Consider the following 14,717-nt stretch of genomic DNA (forward strand, 5'->3'; position numbering starts at 1 on the left):
GCTCGCTTGCTCTCATGTCTGGCTCGCTCGCTCTCATATCTGTCTCGTTCGCTTGCTCTCTTGTCTGGTTCGCTCTCTTATCTGGCACGCTCTCATATCTGGCTAGCTCCCTTGCTCTCATATCTGGCTCACTCGCTTGCTCTCATATCTGGCTCGCTCTCTTGCTCTCATATCTGGCTCACTCGCTTGCTCAAATATCTTGCTCGCTCGCTTGCTCTCTTGTCTGGCTTGCTCTCTTATCTGGCTCGCTTGCTAGCATATCTGTCTCGCTCGCTTGCTCTCTTGTCTAGCTTGCTCTCTTATCTGGCTCGCTCGCTCTCATATCTTGCTCGCTCGCTTGCTCTCATATCTGGCACGCTCACTCTTATATCTGGCTTGCTCGCTTGCTCTCATGTCTGGCTTGCTCTCATATCTGGCTCGCTCGCTTGCACTCATGTCTGGCTCGCTCGCTCTCAAATTTGGCTCGCTAGCTTGCTTTCTTGTCTGGTTCGCCCTCTTATCTGGCTCGCTCTCATATCTGGCTTGCTCTTATATCTGGCTCACTCGCTTGCTCTCATATCTGGCTCGCTTGCTTGCTCTCTTGTCTGGCTCGCTCTCTTATCTGGCTCGCTCGCATATCTGGCTCGCTCGCCCTCACATCTGGCTCGCTCGCTTGCTCTCATATCTGGCTCGCTCGAATGCTCTCTTGTTTGGCTCGCTCTCTTATCTGGCTCGCTCTCATATCTGGCTTGCTCGCTTGCTCTCATATCTGGCTCGCTCGCTTGCTCTCTTGTCTGGCTCGCTCTCTTATCTGGCTCGCTCGCATATCTGGCTCGCTCGCCCTCACATCTGGCTCGCTCGCTTGCTCTCACATCTGGCTCGCTCGAATGCTCTCTTGTTTGGCTCGCTCTCATATTTGGCTTGCTCGCTTGCTCTCATATCTGGCTCGCTCGCTTGCTCTCTTGTCTGGCTCGCTCGCATATCTGGCTCGCTCGCCCTCACATCTGGCTCGCTCGCTTGCTCTCATATCTGGCTCGCTCGAATGCTCTCTTGTTTGGCTCGCTCTCTTATCTGGCTCGCTCTCATATCTGGCTTGCTCGCTTGCTCTCATATCTGGCTCGCTCGCTTGCTCTCTTGTCTGTCTCGCTCTCTTTTATGGCTTGCTCCCATATCTAGCTCGCTCGCTCTCACATCTGGCTCGCTCGCTTGCCCTCTTGTCTGGCTCGCTCTCTTATCTGGCTCGCTCGCTTGCTCTCATGTCTGGCTCGCTGGCTTACTCTCATTCCTTGCTCGCTCGCTCTCATATCTGGCTCGCTCGCTTGCTCTCATGCCCGGTTCGCTCGCTCTCATATCTGGCTCGCTCGCTTACTCTCATTCCTGGCTCGCTCGCTCTCATATCTGGCTCGCTCGCTTGCTCTCATGTCTGGCTCGCTCGCTCTCATATTTGGTTCGCTCGCTTGCTCTCATGTCTGGCTCACTCGCTCTCATATCTGGCTCGCTCGCTTGCTCTCTTGTCTGGTTCGCTCTCTTATCTGGCATGCTCTCATATCTGGCTTGCTCGCTTGCTCTCATATCTGTCTCGCTCGCTTGCTCTCATATCTGGCTCGCTCGCTTGCTCTCTTGTCTGGCTCGCTCTCTTATCTGGCTCATTCGCTCTCATATCTGGCTTGCTCGCTCGCTCTGAAATCTGGCTCGCTCGCTTGCTCTCATATCTGGCTAGCTCGCTTGCTCTCTTGTCTTTCTCGCTCTCTTATCTGGCTCATTCGCTCTCATATCTGGCTGGCTTGCTTGCTCTCATATCTGGCTCGCTCGCTTGCTCTCATATCTGGGTCGCTCGCTCTCATGTCTGGCTCGCTCGCAAAGCTGGATCGCTCGCTTGCTCTCATATCTGGCTCGCTCGCTTGCTTAATTGTCTGGCTCGCTCTCTTATCTGTCTCGCTCTCTCTCACATCTGGCTTCCTCGCTTGCTCTCATATCTGGCTCGCTCGCTGCTCTCTAGTCTGGTTCGCTCTCTTATCTGGCTCACTCGCTCTAACATCTGGCTCGCTCGCTTGCTCTCATGTCTGGCTCGCTCACTCTCATATCTGGCTTGCTCGCTTGCTCTCATATCTGGCTCGCTCACTTGCTCTCTTGTCTGGCTCGCTCGCATATCTGGCTCGCTCGCTCTCACATCTGGCTGGCTTGCTTGCTCTCATATCTGGCTCGCTCGCTTGCTCTCATATCTGGCTTGCTCGCTCGCTCTCACATCTGGTTCGCTCTCTTATCTGGCTCGCTCTCATATCTGGCTTGCTCGCTTGCTCTCTTGTCTGGCTCGCTCGCTTGCTCTCTTGTCTGGCTCGCTCGCATATCTGGCTCGCTCGCTCTCACATCTAGCTGGCTCGCTTGCTCTCATATCTGGCTCGCTCGCTTGCTCTCTTGTCTGGCTCGCTCTCTTATCTGGCTAGCTCTCATATCTGGCTGGCTCACTTGCTCTCATTTCTGGCTCGCTCGCTTGCTCTCTTGTCTGGCTCGCTCTCTTATCTGGCTAGCTCTCATATCTGGCTGGCTCACTTGCTCTCATATCTGGCTCGCTCGCTTGCTCTCATATCTGGCTCTCTCGCTTGCTCTCTTGTCTGGCTCGCTCGCATATCTGGCTCGCTCGCTTGCTCTCTTGTCTTGCTCGCTCTCTTATCTGGCTGGCTCGCTCTCATATCTGGCTGGCTCGCTTGCTCTCATATCTGGCTCGCTCGCTTGCTCTCATATCTGGCTCGCTCGCTCTCATGTCTGGCTCGCTCTCATATCTGGATCGCTCGCTTGCTCTCATATCTGGCTCGCTCGCTTGCTTAATTGTTTGGCTCGCTATCTTATCTGCCTCGCTCTCTCTCACATCTAGCTTGCTCGCTTGCTCTCATATCTGGCTCGCTCGCTTGCTCTCTTGTCTGGCTCGCTCTCTTATCTGGCTTGCTTGCATATCTGGCTCGCTCGCTCTCACATCTGGCTGGCTTGCTTGCTCTCATATCTGGCTCGCTCGCTTGCTCTCCTATCTGGCTCGCTCGCTCTCATGTCTGGCTTGCTCTCATATCTGGATCGCTCGCTTGCTCTCATATCTGGCTCGCTCGCTTGCTTAATTGTCTGGCTCGCTCTCTTATCTGCCTCGCTCTCTCTCACATCTGGCTTGCTCGCTTGCTCTCATCTGGGTCGCTCTCTTATCTGGCTCGCTCTCATATCTGGCTTGCTAGCTTGCTCTCATATCTGACTCGCTCGATTGCTCTCTTGTCTGTCTCGCTGTCTTTTATGGCTCGCTCACATATCTGGCTCGCTCGCTCTCAAATCTGGCTCGCTTGCTATCATATCTGGCTCGCTCTCTTATCTGCCTCGCTCTCTTTCACATCTGGCTTGCTCGCTGCTCTCTTGTCTGGCTCGCTCTCATATCTGGCTTGCTCGCTTGCTCTCATATCTGGCTCGCTCGCTTGCTCTCTTGTCTGGCTCGCTCTCTTATCTGGCTTGCTCGCTTGCTCTCATATCTGGCTCGCTCGCTTGCTCTCTTGTCTGGCTCGCTCTCTTATCTGGCTCGCTCGCATATCTGGCTCGCTCGCTCTCACATCTAGCTGGCTTGCTTGCTCTCATATCTGGCTCGCTCGCTTGCTCTCATATCTGGCTCGCTCGCTTGCTCTCTTGTCTAGCTCGCTCTCTTATCTGGCTCGCTCGCATATCTGGCTCGCTCGCTCTCACATCGAGCTGGCTCGCTTGCTCTCATATCTGGCTCGCTTGCTTTCTTGTCTGGCTCGCTCTCTTATCTGGCTCGCTCTCATATCTGGCTTGCTAGCTTGCTCTCATATCTGGCTCGCTCGCTTTCTCTCTTGTCTGTCTCGCTCTCTTTTATGGCTCGCTCTCAAATCTGGCTCGCTCGCTCTCAAATCTGGCTCGCTCGCTCTCAAATCTGGCTCACTCGCTTGCTCTCATATCTGGCTTGCTCGCTTGCCCTCATATCCGGCTCGCTCGCTTGCTCTCATATCTGGCTCGCTTGCTCTCTTGTCTGGCTCGCTCTCTTATCTGGCTCGCTCGCATATTTTTCTCGCTCGCTCTCAAATCTGGCTTGCTCGCTTGCTCTCATATCTGGCTAGTTCGCTTGCTCTCTTGTCTTGCTCGCTCTCTTATCTGGCTCGCTCGCTCTCATATCTAGCTGGCTCGCTTACTCTCATATCTGGCTTGCTCGCTTGCTCTCATATCTGGCTCGCTCGCTTGCTTTCTTGTCTGGCTCGCTCGCATATCTGGCTCGCTCGCTCTCACATCTGGCTGGCTCGCTTGCTCTCATATCTGGCTCGCTCGCTCTCATATCTGGCTCGCTCGCTTGCTCTCTTGTCTTGCTCGCTCTCTTATCTGGCTCGCTCGCTCTCATATCTGGCTGGCTCGCTTGCTCTCATATCTGGCTCGCTCGCTTGCTCTCTTGTCTGGCTCGCTCTCTTATCTGGCTTGCTCGTTAGAATATCTGGCTCGCTCGCTTGCTCTCATGTCTGGCTCGCTCGCTCTCATATCTTGCTTTCTCGCTTGCTCTCTTGTCTGGCTCGCTCTCTTATCTGGCTCGCTCGCATATCTGGCTAGCTCGCTCTCACATCTTGCTGACTTGCTTGCTCTCACATCTTGCTGGCTTGCTTGCTCTCATTTCTGGCTTGCTCGCTTGCTCTCATTTCTGGCTCGCTCGCTTGCTCTCATATCTGGCTCGCTCGCTCTCATATCTTGCTTTCTCGCTTGCTCTCATATCTGGCTCGCTCGCTTGCTCTCTTTTCTGGCTCGCTCTCATATCTGGCTCGCTCGCTTGCTCTCATGTCTGGCTCGCTCGCTCTCATATCTGCCTTTCTCGCTTGCTCTCTTGTCTGGTTCGCTCTCTTATCTGGCTCGCTCTCATATCTGGCTTGCTCGCTTGCTCTCATATCTGGCTCGCTCGCTTGCTCTCTTATCTGGCTCGCTCTCACATCTGGCTCGCTCGCTTGCTCTCATATCTAGCTCGCTCGCTCGCTCTCTTATCTGGCTTGCTCGCTAGCATATCTGGCTCGCTCGCTTGCTCTCTTGTCTGGCTCGCTCTCATATCTGGCTAGCTCGCTTGCTCTCTTGTCTTGCTCGCTCTCTTATCTGGCTCGCTCGCTCTCATATCTGGCTGGCTCGCTTGCTCTCTTATCTGGCTTGCTCGCTAGCATATCTGGCTCGCTCGCTTGCTCTCTTGTCTGCCTTGCTCTCTTATCTGTCTCGCTCTCACATCTGGCTTGCTCGCTTGCTCTCATATCTGGCTTTCTCGCTTGCTCTCTTGTCTGGCTCGCTCTCTTATCTGGCTTGCTCGCTAGCATATCTGGCTCGCTCGCTTGCTCTCTTGTCTGGCTCGCTCTCTTATCTGGCTTGCTCGCTAGCATATCTGGCTCGCTCGCTTGCTCTCTTGTCTGCCTTGCTCTCATCTGTCTCGCTCTCAAATCTGGCTCGCTCGCTTACTGTCATATCTGGCTCGCTCACTTGCTCTCTTGTCTGGCTCGCTCTCTTATCTGACTTGCTCGCTAGCATATCTGGCTCGCTCGCTTGCTCTCTTGTCTGGCTTGCTCTCTTATCTGGCTCGCTCGCTTGCTCTTATGTCTGGCTCGCTCACTCTCATATCTGGCTTTCTCGCTTGCTCTCTTGTCTGGTTCGCTCTCTTATCTGGCTCGCTCTCATATCTGGCTTGCTCGCTTGCTCTCTTGTCTGGCTCGCATATCTGGCTCGCTCGCTCTCACATCTGGCCGGCTTGCTTGCTCTCATATCTGGCTCGCTCGCTCGCTCTCACATCTGGTTCGCTCTCTTATCTGGCTCGCTCGCATATCTGGCTCGCTCGCTCTCACATCTAGCTGGCTCGCTTGCTCTCATATCTGGCTCGCTCGCTTGCTCTCTTGTCTGGTTCGCTCTCTTATCTGGCTAGCTCTCATATCTGGCTGGCTCACTTGCTCTCATTTCTGGCTCGCTCGCTTGCTCTCATATCTGGCTCGCTCGCTTGCTCTCATATCTGGCTCTCTCGCTTGCTCTCTTGTCTGGCTCGCTCGCATATCTGGCTCGCTCACTTGCTCTCTTGTCTTGCTCGCTTGCTTAATTGTCTGGCTCGCTCTCTTATCTGCCTCGCTCTCTCTCACATCTGGCTTGCTCGCTTGCTCTCATATCTGGCTCGCTCGCTTGCTCTCTTGTCTGGCTCGCTCTCTTATCTGGCTTGCTCGCATGTCTGGCTCGCTCGCTCTCACATCTGGCTGGCTTGATTGCTCTCATATCTGGCTCGCTCGCTTGCTCTCATATCTGGCTCGCTCGCTCTCATGTCTGGCTGGCTCTCATATCTGGATCGCTCGCTTGCTCTCATATCTGGCTCGCTCGCTTGCTTAATTGTCTGGCTCGCTCTCTTATCTGCCTCGCTCTCTCTCACATCTGGCTTGCTCGCTTGCTCTCATATCTGGCTCGCTCGCTTGCTCTCTTGTCTGGGTCGCTCACTTATCTGGCTCGCTCTCATATCTGGCTTGCTAGCTTGCTCTCATATCTGACTCGCTCGCTTGCTCTCTTGTCTGTCTCGCTCTCTTTTATGGCTCGCTCACATATCTGGCTCGCTCGCTCACATATCTGGCTCGCTCGCTCTCAAATCTGGCTCGCTCGCTCTCAAATCTGGCTCGCTCGCTTGCTCTCATATCTGGCTTGCTCGCTTGCACTCATATCCGGCTCGCTCTCTTGCTCTCATATCTGGCTCGCTCGCTTGCTCTCTTGTCTGGCTCGCTCTCTTATCTGGCTCGCTCGCATATCTGGATCGCTCGCTCTCAAATCTGGCTCGCTTGCTTGCTCTCATATCTGGCTAGTTCGCTTGCTCTCTTGTCTTGCTCGCTCTCTTATCTGGCTCGCTCGCTCTCATATCTGGCTGGCTCGCTTGCTCTCATATCTGGCTCGCTCGCTTGCTCTCTTGTCTGGCTCGCTCTCTTATCTGGCTTGCTCGCTAGCATATCTTGCTCGCTCGCTTGCTCTCTTGTCTGGCTTGCTCTCTTATCTGGCTCGCTCGCTCTTATATCTGGCTCGCTCGCTTGCTCTCATGTCTGGCTCGCTCGCTCTCATATCTGGCTTTCTCGCTTGCTCTCTTGTCTGGCTCGCTCTCTTATCTGGCTCGCTCTCACATCTGGCTGGCTCGCTTGCTCTCATATCTGGCTGGCTCGCTTGCTCTCATATCTGGCTCGCTCGCTTGCTCTCATATCTGGCTCGCTCGCTTGCTCTCATATCTGGCTCGCTCGCTTGCTCTCTTGTCTGGCTCGCTCTCATATCTGGCTAGCTCGCTTGCTCTCTTGTCTTGCTCGCTCTCTTATCTGGCTCGCTCGCTCTCATATCTGGCTCGCTCGCTTGCTCTCATATCTGGCTCGCTCGCTTGCTCTCATATCTGGCTCGCTCGCTTGCTCTCATATCTGGCTCGCTCGCTTGCTCTCTTGTCTGGCTCGCTCTCATATCTGGCTAGCTCGCTTGCTCTCTTGTCTTGCTCGCTCTCTTATCTGGCTCGCTCGCTCTCATGTCTGGCTCGCTCTCACATCTGGATTGCTCGCTTGCTCTCATATCTGGCTCGCTCGCTTGCTTAATTGTCTGGCTCGCTCTCATATCTGGCTTACTCGCTTGCTCTCATATCTGGCTCGCTCGCTTGCTCTCTTGTCTGGCTCGCTCTCTTATCTGGCTCGCTCGCATATCTGGCTCTCTCGCTCTCACATCTGGCTGGCTTGCTTTCTCTCATATCTGGCTCGCTCGCTTGCTCTCATATCTGGCTCGCTCGCTTGCTCTCTTGTCTGGCTCGCTCTCTTATCTGGCTCGCTCGCATATCTGGCTCGCTCGCTCTCACATCGAGCTGGCTCGCTTGCTCTCATATCTGGCTCGCTCGCTTGCTCTCTTGTCTGGCTCGCTCTCTTATCTGGCTCGCTCTCATATCTGGCTTGCTAGCTTGCTCTCATATCTGGCTCGCTCGCTTTCTCTCTTGTCTGTCTCGCTCTCTTATCTGGCTCGCTCGCATATCTGGCTCGCTCGCTCTCACATCGAGCTGGCTCGCTTGCTCTCATATCTGGCTCGCTCGCTTGCTCTCTTGTCTGGCTCGCTCTCTTATCTGGCTCGCTCTCATATCTGGCTTGCTAGCTTGCTCTCATATCTGGCTCGCTCGCTTTCTCTCTTGTCTGTCTCGCTCTCTTTTATGGCTCGCTCACATATCTGGCTCGCTCGCTCTCAAATCTGGCTCGCTCTCTCTCAAATCTGGCTCGCTCGCTTGCTCTCATATCTGGCTCGCTCGCTCTCATGTCTGGCTCGCTCTCATATCTGGATTGCTCGCTTGCTCTCATATCTGGCTCGCTCGCTTGCTTAATTGTCTGGCTCGCTCTCTTATCTGCCTCAATCTCTCTCACATCTGGCTTGCTCGCTTGCTCTCATATCTGGCTTGCTCGCTGCTCTCGTGTCTGGCTCGCTCTCATATCTGGCTTGCTCTCATATCTGGCTCGCTCGCTTGCTCTCATATCTGGCTAGTTCGCTCGCTCTCTTGTCTTGCTCGCTCTCTTATCTGGCTCGCTCGCTCTCATATCTGGCTGGCTCGCTTGCTCTCATATCTGGCTCGCTCGCTTGCTCTCTTGTCTGGCTCGCTCTCTTATCTGGCTCACTCTCATATCTGGCTTGCTAGCTTGCTCTCATATCTGGCTCGCTCGCTTTCTCTCTTGTCTGCCTCGCTCTCTTTTATGGCCCGCTCACATATCTTGCTCGCTCGCTCTCAAATCTGGCTCGCTCGCTCTCAAATCTGGCTCGCTCGCTTGCTCTCATATCTGGCTAGTTCGCTCGCTCTCTTGTCTTGCTCACTCTCTTATCTGGCTCGCTCGCTCTCATATCTGGCTGGCTCGCTTACTCTCATATCTGGCTAGTTCGCTCGCTCTCTTGTCTTGCTCGTTCTCTTATCTGGCTCGCTCGCTCTCATATCTGGCTTGCTCGCTTGCACTCATATCTGGCTCGCTCACTTGCTCTCTTGTCTGGTTCGCTCTCTTATCTGGCTCGCTCGCATATCTGGCTCGCTCGCTCTCAAATCTGGCTCGCTCGCTTGCTCTCATATCTGGCTAGTTCGCTTGCTCTCTTGTCTTGCTCGCTCCCTTATCTGGCTCGCTCGCTCTCATATCTGGCTGGCTCGCTTGCTCTCATTACTGGCTGGCTCGCTTGCTCTCATTTCTAACTGGCTCGCTTGCTCTCATTTCTGGCTCGCTCGCTTGCTCTCATATCTGGCTCGCTCGCTTGCTTTCATATCTGGCTCGCTCGCTTGCTCTCTTGTCTGGCTCGCTCTCATATCTGGCTAGCTCGCTTGCTCTCGTCTTGCTCACTCTTATCTGGCTCGCTCGCTCTCATATCTGGCTGGCTCGCTTGCTCTCATATCTGGCTCGCTCGCTTGCTCTCATATCTGGCTCGCTCGCTCTCATGTCTGGCTCGCTCTCAGATCTGGATCGCTCGCTTGCTCTCATATCTGGCTCGCTCGCTTGCTTAATTGTCTGGCTCGCTTTTTTATCTGGCTCGCTCGCATATCTTGCTCGCTCGCTTGCTCTCTTGTCTGACTTGCTCTCTTATCTGTCTCTCTCTCACATCTGGCTCGCTCGCTTGCTCTCATACCTAGCTCGCTCGCTCTCTTATCTGGCTTGCTCGCTAGCATATCTGGCTCGCTCGCTTGCTCTCTTGTCTGGCTTGCTCTCTTATCTGGCTCGCTCGCTCTCATATCTGGCTCGCTCGCTTGCTCTCATATCTGGCTTGCTCGCTTGCTCTCATATCTGGCTTGCTCGCTTGCTCTCATATCCGGCTTGCTCTCTTGCTCTCATATCTGGCTCGCTCTCTTGCTCTCATATCTGGCTCGCTCGCTTGCTCTCTTGTCTGGCTCGCTCTCTTATCTGGCTCGCTCGCATATCTGGATCGCTCGCTCTCAAATCTGGCTCGCTCGCTTGCTCTCATATCTGGCTCGCTCGCTTGCTCTCTTGTCTGGCTCGCTTTCTTATCTGGCTTGCTCGCTAGCATATCTGGCTCGCTCGCTTGCTCTCTTGTCTGGCTTGCTCTCTTATCTGGCTCGCTCGCTTGCTCTCATGTCTGGCTCGCTAGCTCTCATATCTGGCTCGCTCGCTTGCTCTCATGTCTGGCTCGCTCGCTCTCATATCTGGCTTTCTCGCTTGCTCTCTTGTCTGGTTCGCTCTCTTATCTGGCTCGCTCTCATATCTGGCTTGCTCGCTTGCTCTCATATCTGGCTCGCTCGCTTGCTTTCTTGTCTGGCTCGCTCGCATATCTGGCTCGCTCGCTCTCACATCTGGCTGGCTCGCTTGCTCTCATATCTGGCTCGCTCGCTCGCTCTCTTGTCTTGCTCGCTCTCTTATCTGGCTCGCTCGCTCTCATATCTGGCTCGCTCGCTTGCTCTCTTGTCTGACTCGCTCTCTTATCTGGCTTGCTCGCTAGAATATCTGGCTCGCGCGCTTGCTCTCTTGTCTGGCTTGCTTTCTTATCTGGCTCGCTCGCTCTCATATCTGGCTCGCTCGCTTGCTCTCATGTCTGGCTCGCTTGCTCTCATATCTGTCTTTCTCGCTTGCTCTCTTGTCTGGCTCGCTGTCTTATCTCTCTCGCTCGCATATCTGGCTAGCTCGCTCTCACATCTGGCTGGCTCGCTTGCTCTCATTTCTGGCTGGCTCGCTTGCTCTCATTTCTGGCTCGCTCGCTCTCATATCTGGCTCGCTCGCTTGCTCTCATATCTGGCACGCTCGCTTGCTCTCATATCTGGCACGCTCGCTTGCTCTCTTGTCTGGCTCACTCTCATATCTGGCTAGCTCGCTTGCTCTCTTGTCTTGCTCGCTCTCTTATCTGGCTCGCTCGCTCTCATATCTGGCTGGCTCGCTCGCTCTCATATCTGGCTGGCTCGCTTGCTCTCTTATCTGGCTCGCTCGCTTGCTCTCATATCTGGCTCGCTTGCTCTCATGTCTGGCTCGCTCTCATATCTGGATCGCTCGCTTGCTCTCATATCTGGCTCGCTCGCTTGCTTAATTGTCTGGCTCGCTCTCTTATCTGCCTCGCTCTCTCTCACATCTGGCTTGCTCGCTTGCTCTCATATCTGGCTCGCTCGCTGCTCTCTTGTCTGGCTCGCTCTCATATCTGGCTTGCTCGCTTGCTCTCATATCTGGCTCGCTCTCTTGCTCTCTTGTCTGGCTCGCTCTCTTATTTGGCTCGCTCACATATCTGGCTCGCTCGCTCTCACATCTGGATGGCTTGCTTGCTCTCATATCTGGCTCGCTTGCTTGCTCTCATATCTGGCTCGCTCGCTTGCTCTCTTGTCTGGCTCACTCTCATATCTGGCTTGCTAGCTTGCTCTCATATCTGGCTCGCTCGCTTTCTCTCTTGTCTGCCTCGCTCTCTTTTATGGCCCGCTCACATATCTTGCTCGCTCGCTCTCAAATCTGGCTCGCTCGCTCTCAAATCTGGCTCGCTCGCTTGCTCTCATATCTGGCTAGTTCGCTCGCTCTCTTTTATGGCCCGCTCACATATCTTGCTCGCTCGCTCTCTTATCTGGCTCGCTCGCTCTCATATCTGGCTGGCTCGCTTACTCTCATATCTGGCTAGTTCGCTCGCTCTCGTCTTGCTCGCTCTCTTATCTGGCTCGCTCGCTAGCATATCTGGCTCGCACGCTTGCTCTCTTGTCTGGCTTGCTTTCTTATCTGGCTCGCTCGGTCTCATATCTGGCTCGCTCGCTTGCTCTCATGTCTGGCTCGCTTGCTCTCATATCTGGCTTTCTCGCTTGCTCTCTTGTGTGGCTCGCTCTCTTATCTGGCTCGCTCGCATATCGGGCTCGCTCGCTCTCACATCTGGCTGGCTCACTTGCTCTCATTTCTGGCTGGCTCGCTTGCTCTCATTTCTGGCTCGCTCGCTTGCTCTCAAATCTGGCTCGCTCGCTTGCTCTCATATCTGGTTCGCTCGCTTGCTCTCTTGTCTGGCTCGCTATCATATCTGGCTAGCTCGCTTGCTCTCTTGTCTTGCTCACTCTTATCTGGCTCGCTCGCTCTCATATCTGGCTGGCTCGCTTGCTCTTATATCTGGCTCGCTCGCTTGCTCTCATATCTGGCTAGCTCGCTCTCATGTCTGGCTCGCTCTCATATCTGGATCGCTCGCTTGCTCTCATATCTGGATCGCTCGCTTGCTCTCATATCTGGCTCGCTCGCTTGCTTAATTGTCTGGCTCGCTCTCTTATCTTCCTCGCTCTCTCTCACATCTGGCTTGCTCGCTTGCTCTCAAATCTGGCCTGGCTCGCTGCTCTCTTGTCTGGCTCGCTCTCTTATCTGGCTCGCTCGCATATCTTGCTCGCTCGCTTGCTCTCTTATCTGTCTCGCTCTCACATCTGGCTCGCTCGCTTGCTCTCATATCTAGCTCGCTCGCTCGCTCTCTTATCTGGCTTGCTCGCTAGCATATCTGGCTCGCTCGCTTGCTCTCTTGTCTGGCTTGCTCTCTTATCTGGCTCGCTCGCTCTCATATCTGGCTCGCTCGCTTGCTCTCATGTCTGGCTCGCTCGCTCTCATATCTGACTTTCTCGCTTGCTCTCTTGTCTGGTTCGCTCTCTTATGTGGCTAACTCTCATATCTGGCCTACTCGCTTGCTCTCATATCTGGCTCGCTCGCTTGCTCTCTTGTCTGGCTCGCTCTCTTATCTGGCTTGCTCGCTAGCATATCTGGCTCGCTCGCTTGCTCTCTTGTTTGGCTTCCTCTCTTATCTGTCTCGCTCTCACATCTGGCTTGCTCGCTTGCTCTCATATCTGGCTCGCTCGCTTGCTCTCTTGTCTGGCTCGCTCTCTTATCTGGCTCGCTTGCTCTCATATCTGGCTCGCTCGCTTGATCTCATGTCTGGCTCGCTCGCTCTCATATCTGGCTCGCTCGATTGCTCTCATGTCTGGCTCGCTCGCTCTCATATCTGGCTTTCTCGCTTGCTCTCTTGTCTGGTTTGCTCTCTAATCTGGCTCGCTCTCATATCTGGCTTGCTCGCTTGCACTCATATCTGGCTCGCTCACTTGCTCTCTTGTCTGGCTCGCTCTCTTATCTGGCTCACTCGCATATCTGGCTCGCTCGCTCTCATATCTGGCTTGCTCGCTTGCTTTCATATCTGGCTCGCTCGCTCGCTCTCATATCTGGCTCGCTCTCATGTCTGGCTTGCTCGCTCTCATGTCTGGCTCGCTCTCATATCTGGATCGCTCGCTTGCTCTCATATCTGGCTCGCTCGCTTGCTTAATTGTCTGTCTCGCTCTCTTATCTGCCTCGCTCTCTCTCACATCTGGCTTGCTCGCTTGCTCTCATATCTGGCTCGCTCGCTGCTCTCTTGTCTGGCTCGCTCTCTTATCTGGCTCTCTCACATATCTTGCTCGCTCACTTTCACATCTGGCTCGCTCGCTTGCTCTTATATCTGGCTCGCTCGCTTGCTCTCTTGTCTGGCTCGCTCTCTTTTCTGGCTTGCTCGCTAGCATATCTGGCTCGCTCGCTTACTCTCTTGAATGGCTTGCTCTCTTATCTGTCTCGCTCTCACATCTGGCTCGCTTGCTTGCTCTCATATCTGGCTCGCTCGCTTGCTCTCTTGTCTGGCTCGCTTTCTTATCTGGCTTGCTCGCTAGCATATCTGGCTCGCTCGCTTGCTCTCTTGTCTGGCTTGCTCTCTTATCTGGCTCGCTGGCTCTCTTATCTGGCTCGCTCGCTTGCTCTCATGTCTGGCTCGCTCACTCTCATATCTGGCTTTCTCGCTTGCTCTCTTGTCTGGTTCGCTCTCTTATCTGGCTCGCTCTCATATCTGGCTTGCTCGCTTGCTCTCATATCTGGCTCGCTCGCTTGCTCTCTTGTCTGGCTTGCTCTCTTATCTGGCTCGCTCGCATATCTTGCTCGCTCGCTCTCACATCTGGCTGGCTTGCTTGCTTTCATATCTGGCTCGCTCGCTTGCTCTCATATCTGGCTCGCTCGCTCTCACATCTGGTTCGCTCTCTTATCTGGCTCGCTCGCATATCTGGCTCGCTTGCTCTCACATCTAGCTGGCTCGCTTGCTTTCATATCTGGCTCGCTCGCTTGCTCTCTTGTCTGGCTCTCTCTCTCATCTGGCTCGCTCTCATATCATGCTTGCTAGCTTGCTCTCATTTCTGGCTCGCTCGCTTGCTCTCTTGTCTGTCTCGCTCTCTTTTATGGCTCGCTCGCATATCTGGCTCGCTCGCTCTCAAATCTGGCTCGCTTGCTTGCTCTCATATATGGCTTGCTCGCTTGCTCTCATATCCGGCTCGCTCGCTTGCTCTCATATCTGGCTCGCTCGCTTGCTCTCTTGTCTGGCTCGCTCTCTTATCTGGCTCGCTCGCATATCTGGCTCGCTCGCTCTCAAATCTGGCTCGCTCGCTTACTCTCATATCTGGCTAGTTCGCTTGCTCTCTTGTCTTGCTCGCTCTCTTATCTGGCTCGCTCGCTCTCATATCTGGCTCGCTTGCTCTCATATCTGGCTCGCTCGCTTGCTCTCTTGTCTTGCTCGCTCTCTTATCTGGCTCGCTCGCTCTCATATCTGGCTGGCTCGCTTGCTCTCATATCTGGCTGGCTCGCTTGCTCTCATATCTGGTTCGCTCGCTTGCTCTTTTGTCTGGCTCGCTATCTTATCTGGCTTGCTCGCTAGAATATCTGGCTCGCACGCTTGCTCTCTTGTCTGGCTTGCTCTCTTATCTGGCTCGCTCGCTCTCATATCTGGCTCGCTCG

This window comes from Hyla sarda, chromosome 3 (assembly GCF_029499605.1).
Source record: "Hyla sarda isolate aHylSar1 chromosome 3, aHylSar1.hap1, whole genome shotgun sequence".
Taxonomy (NCBI): Eukaryota; Metazoa; Chordata; class Amphibia; order Anura; family Hylidae; genus Hyla; species Hyla sarda.